Below are 6000 nucleotides of genomic sequence, written 5' to 3'. Positions count from 1 at the left end.
CCCCAACTGAGCTGGAGACTCAGAGTCCACCTAATGCCTCCAATGGGGGAGGCCAAGGCACAGAGAGGTGAGGGGCTTGCTTGAGGGCACACATCAAACTGGTGGTGGTGGAGGTGAATGGCTCCCAGGCCCTCTGTAGGAGTGTTTTAAGTCTTGATGGAGTCCTGTCAGAGTGGGGTCTAGCCCATCCTGCACTGGGCCAGATTAGGGTAGGCAGAGGATCACCTGGAAAGCTGGCCTCCAGGGTTTCTGTGGTAGCACCTGCTACCCCCAGTTGGGCCTTGGTAAGGGAAAGCCAATTTTGTCTAATTATTTCTCTAGCTTTGGGGCAGGACGAGATGGTCTTGGCTCACTAGGCAGATATACGGAGGCATGGAGAGCAGGGTCCTTCCCTAACTGGCCCCTGCCTCAGCAATGCTGAGGGCCTCCAGATCATTGGCTTATTTGAATCTCTGGGTCCTGGGGCTGGAGGGGGACCTTGGCCCTTGATAGGAGCAACACATCTCTCTGCTAAAGATGGATCAAATCCCTCTCTCTTCAAAGCAGCCCTCTCTCTGGAACTCCAGACTTAAATCTGACAACTTTTTCCTTGGCACCTCCAGCCCTATCCAGCCCCAGGCGTCTCAGTCCTAACGTGGATAATTCAGAAGCTTCTATTTCCCTCTCACCAGCCTGCTTTTCCCAGAATTTCCCTTTTGAAAATGGCCACACAAATCACTCATGTGCTTAAGCCAGGAACTAAAGAGCTGCCCTGACAACCCTCCCTCACACCCCATAGCCAACCTCGCAGGACTCCCACTGGTCCTGCCTCCAAGTAACATCCCCAAGCGCCAACTTCCCACCACCTCCCAGCAAGCACCTAGTCCTGGACATCATCATCTCCCATTTCATTTTTTTTTTTTTTTTTAAATTGAAGTGAATATGTTTTTATTTTTATTTATTTTTTTTTAAATTTTATTTTGTCGATATACATTGTAGCTGATTATTGCTCCCCATCACCAAAACCTCCCTCCCTTCTCCCTCCCCCCCTCCCCCCCAACAATGTCCTTTCTGTTTGCTTGTTGTATCAACTTCAAATAATTGTGGTTGTTATATCTTCTTCCCCCCCCCCCCGGTTTGTGTGTGTGTGTGTGTGTGAATTTATATATTAATTTTTAGCTCCCTCCAATAAGTGAGAACATGTGGTATTTCTCTTTCTGTGCCTGACTTGTTTCACTTAATATAATTCTCTCAAGGTCCATCCATGTTGTTGCAAATGGCAGTATTTCATTCGTTTTTATAGCTGAGTAGTATTCCATTGTGTAGATGTACCACATTTTCCGTATCCACTCATCCGATGATGGACATTTGGGCTGGTTCCAACTCTTGGCTATTGTAAAGAGTGCTGCGATGAACATTGGGGAACAGGTATACCTTCGACTTGATGATTTCCATTCCTCTGGGTATATTCCCAACAGTGGGATGGCTGGGTCGTATGGTAGATCTATTTGCAATTGTTTAAGGAACCTCCATACCATTTTCCATAGAGGCTGCACCATTTTGCAGTCCCACCAACAATGTATGAGAGTTCCTTTTTCTCCGCAGCCTCGCCAGCATTTATTGTTCATAGTCTTTTGGATTTTAGCCATCCTAACTGGGGTTAGATGGTATCTCAATGTGGTTTTGATTTGCATTTCCCGGATGCTGAGTGATGTTGAGCATTTTTTCATATGTCTGTTGGCCATTTGTATATCTTCCTTAGAGAAATGCCTACTTAGCTCTTTTGCCCATTTTTTAATTGGGTTGCTTGTTTTCTTCTTGTAAAGTTGTTTGAGTTCCTTATATATTCTGGATATTAATCCTTTGTCAGATGTATATTTTGCAAATATTTTCTCCCACTCTGTTGGTTGTCTTTTAACTCTTTTAATTGTTTCTTTTGCTGTGCAGAAGCTTTTTAGTTTGATATAATCCCATTTGTTTATTTTTCCTTTGGTTGCCCGTGCTTTTGGGGTCGTATTCATGAAGTCTGTGCCCAGTCCTATTTCCTGAAGTGTTTCTCCTATGTTTTCTTTAAGAAGTTTTATTGTCTCAGGGTGTATATTTAAATCCTTAATCCATTTTGAGTTGATTTTAGTATACGGTGAGAGGTATGGATCTAGTTTCATTCTCCTGCATATCGATATCCAGTTGTCCCAGCACCACTTGCTGAAGAGGCAGTCCCTTCCCCAGTGAATAGGCTTGGTGCCTTTGTCAAAGATCAGATGGCAGTAAGTGTGTGGGTTGATTTCTGGATTCTCTATTCTATTCCATTGGTCAGTGTGTCTGTTTTTATGCCAGTACCATACTGTTTTGGTTATTATAGCTTTGTAGTATAGCTTAAAGTCAGGTAGTGTTATGCCTCCAGCTTTATTTTTTTTGCTGAGCATTGCTTTGGCTATTCGTGATCTTTTATTGTTCCATATAAATGTCTGAATAGTTTTTTCCATTTCTGAGAAAAATGTCTTTGGAATTTTGATGGGGATTGCGTTGAATTTGTATATCACTTTGGGTAGTATGGACATTTTCACTATGTTGATTCTTCCAATCCAAGAGCATGGAATATCTTTCCATCTCCCATTTCAAAACCTCTGCCTTGGTCTTCAGCCTCCACCATCCAGTCTCCGTGCAGCTGTCACAGTGATTAAAAAAAAAAATCGCTCCCCAGTTAACCCAAGGACTTTCTATCATACTTGGAATAAAGTCCATAGGCCTTTGCCCAAAATACAGAGCCCTCCCCAGGCTCTAGAATATAACCCTGTTAGAATCTTCTGCATAACACCTGTTAGCATCTGACAATGTTCTTGTTTTCCTGACTCTCCCCTCCCCCCACCTACAGTATAGGCTCCATGAGGGCAGGGACTTCATCTATCTTGGTCCTTACTGAATCCCCAGCCTAGAGTGCCATATGTCTGGCACACAGTAGGCACTTTTTGCCCACAAACTGCCGTAGTCCCCAGCCCCTTCCTTGAGCTCCTCAGAGCAAACACCTCACACCTGAGCATGGTATCTTCAGAACCTACATTCTGGCCTCCCAGCCTCTGCTCACACTGTTCCAACCTCCTGAAGTGCCCCTTTTCCTACCCTCTATGTACTGAAACCCTTGCCTACCCTCAGGCTCTGCAGGTGCTGCTTCTCCTGACCAGTGAGGAAAGGGGTCGGGACCTCTACCTATTTGAACTTGTGAGCTTGGCACTTGGCCTTGACTCTTCCTGGAATCTATCTCTGCCTGCCCTTTGGAGGAAACTCCTTGGGCCTAGGTCTGTCTGAACCTTGAGGCCATGAGCCCCTAGAGGCAGTGACCCTCACTTCTGTCTGCCCATTGCTGCCCATCCCTGTCCCAAGGTTGCTGGCCTGTAGTCAGCAATTAATAAACATTTGCAGAAGGAAGGAAGTAGGATAGGTAGGTTTATAGGGTCCCCTAGCTCTGGGCCCTATCTCAGGGCTTGAGTATGGACCCAGGACAACTAGCCCAAGTGAGGAAAGGCTGCTTCTATCCAGCCACAGGTGTCCCAGTCCAACACAGACAACCCAGGACTCTTTCACCAACCAGCATTTCCACCTGTAAACATGGCAACATTGTCTGTTCCTTGGCCTCAGCCTCTTGGCTTGAAAGGGCCTCTTTCCTGAGGCAGAAAAGCCCAGGGGATCTAGGCCAGAATAGGCTGGATGCTCAGGGCCTTCTGACCCTCTCTGGCCACAGCCCTCCACCTTTCCTGAGAGGGGATCGTGGGTTCCTCTATTCTCCCAGCAGCCCTGGCCTCTTCCAATGGATTGTCACCATTTTATCTCACAGATTATGTCCCAGTCTTAATAGAAAAAGGACAGTGGGAAAGGGGTTTCAGTTTTGTTGTGACTATTGCCAGTAACCATGGCTGTCTACCAGCCTCCTGCATGCCCACCCCACCTGTGCCCTGCCTGAGGGCAAGGGCCCCTAGGGAGACAGTTCTGAGGGACAATTCTCTCTGCCCCAGGCTGGGCCTCCTGCCCTTCTGGCCTGGAGAGTCCCTGCCTCCCATCTGGGAGGTCTGGGCTCTGGGGACCATTCCAGGCCTCCCCACTCAGTGGCACCCCATATTACTGGCAGTACCTTTAGCTGGCTGGAACCTATTCTCAGCCGAGCCCGTCCCTGGATCTAGAGCCATGTGGGCAGGGCGGACTTGCAGACGCTCAGTGTGAGGACAGTCACTGACCTGGAGGGATCAAGGCTGGGTTTGGGACTTGGCACTGACCTTTACTGGGTATTGCTGCCTCAGTTTACCCACCTAAGAGGTGGAGACATTGGTACCATCTAGCAGGGTGGAGGAGCAGTCCATGAGAGGGAGGCATAAAGTGCCTTGTAAACACAGCATTGGTGACTTCACCTGGAGTCCTGTTGAGGTGGGAGCAGGAAGTTGAGTTTTATTTATTTATTTATTTATTTATTATTTATTTATTTATTTTAAAAGATGACCGGTAAGGGGATCTCAACCCTTGACTTGGTGTTGTCAGCACCACGCTCACCCAGTGAGCCAACCGGCCATCCCTATATGGGATCCGAACCCGTGGCCTTGGTGTTATCAGCACCGCACTCTCCCAAGTGAGCCACGGGCCGGCCCAGGAAGTTGAGTTTTAAACACCAAACTAGCTTCTGAGAAATCCTGTGGTTCCAGCACTGCAGGCTGAGAACCAGAGGGGTTGAGAGAACACAGGGGGCCAGGGCATAGGTTCCCTCCCCTGCAGCTAGGGATGCTTGTCTGCCACATCATGCGTGGGGGTGATAGAGAAAGGGGCAGGACACAGAGGAAAGGAGCTATGAGGATGCAATTTGGAGGGATGGAAGATGGATATCAGATCCCTCGGGTCTCACCTCCCCGGGGGCTTGGGACAGTCCCAGGATATCTGAGACCATGAAGCATAGATTCACTCCTTTGACACAAGGAAATTGAGGCCTGAGGGAGACGGTCAGCCCAAGTCACCCAGCCAGGCAGGTAGTAAGGCTGCTGGGGATGATTTCAGTTCTAACAGCTCCTCCTTTCCCCATATGCGACCTCAGTTTCCTCAGTTCCCCATATGCACAATGGTGGCACTGACTCCCACCTTCCTTTCTTCCTTCCTCCTCCCCCATCCCTGCCAGAAAGCTGTAAGGTTCACCAAGAGGAAGACTGTAGACAGTCTTGTGAGGATCAGGGCTCCCCTCCTAGCCTTGTGGAAGGTGGAATGGAGGCTGAGGGAGCCAGGAGCCTGGGGACTCCCTCTGTGTCTCCAAAGGCAGCCCTGCCCCTTCTTAGGGAAAGGAGCCTGTAAGAACCCAAATGCCCCAAGGGATCACACCCTGATCACATAAGCCCTTCTCGGCCGCACCCCATCATGGCGCTGGTTGCCCTTCTCTTCCACATTCTCCTTCCCGCCAGCGCGAATCGCATGCCAATCAGCTCCCCCCCAAGCCCCACGCGGTATGCTAAATAGGGATTGTATTTTAAACCAATCAGCTTTCCCTTAAAGCCCTATATATATGTGTGTGTGCTGCCTAATAAAGCGAGCTCTCTCCAATAGTCAACTGGTGTCAACTTGTCCTTTCAGAGCCCATGGGGCAAGAGACCTCCCTGGGGCTGAGGGTGATATGCCTGGGCTTGGGGAGTCTCTAGCCAAGTCAGTCTGCGTCTTAGGGTCAACACTGCCATGATTGGGTTTATCACCTTCCTTGCTCTGAGCCTCAGTTTCCCCAACAGTCCACTAAGGGTAATAGTAATCATCCCAGTCTTGCTAGTCTCAGGGCCACGAAGAAGGGCCAACAGGACAATAAGTATGAGATGGTCGCTCTTGTGAACACCAGAACCCTAAAGAGAGATAAAACCGCCTGCTAATGGTGGCATTTCAGGCAGAGAACTTGGGGGCAGAGGAGACTACAGTGCTTGGGCTTTCAATCTCAGTTATCCCAGCCAACCCCTGGCCCTTGGCTTGCCCTGGGGATGGGGTTGGGAGTGGCAATGCCTGTAGGCAATG

This window comes from Cynocephalus volans, chromosome 11, assembly GCF_027409185.1.
Source record: "Cynocephalus volans isolate mCynVol1 chromosome 11, mCynVol1.pri, whole genome shotgun sequence".
NCBI classification, from domain to species: domain Eukaryota; kingdom Metazoa; phylum Chordata; class Mammalia; order Dermoptera; family Cynocephalidae; genus Cynocephalus; species Cynocephalus volans.
Note: the sequence above shows the minus strand (reverse complement) of the source record.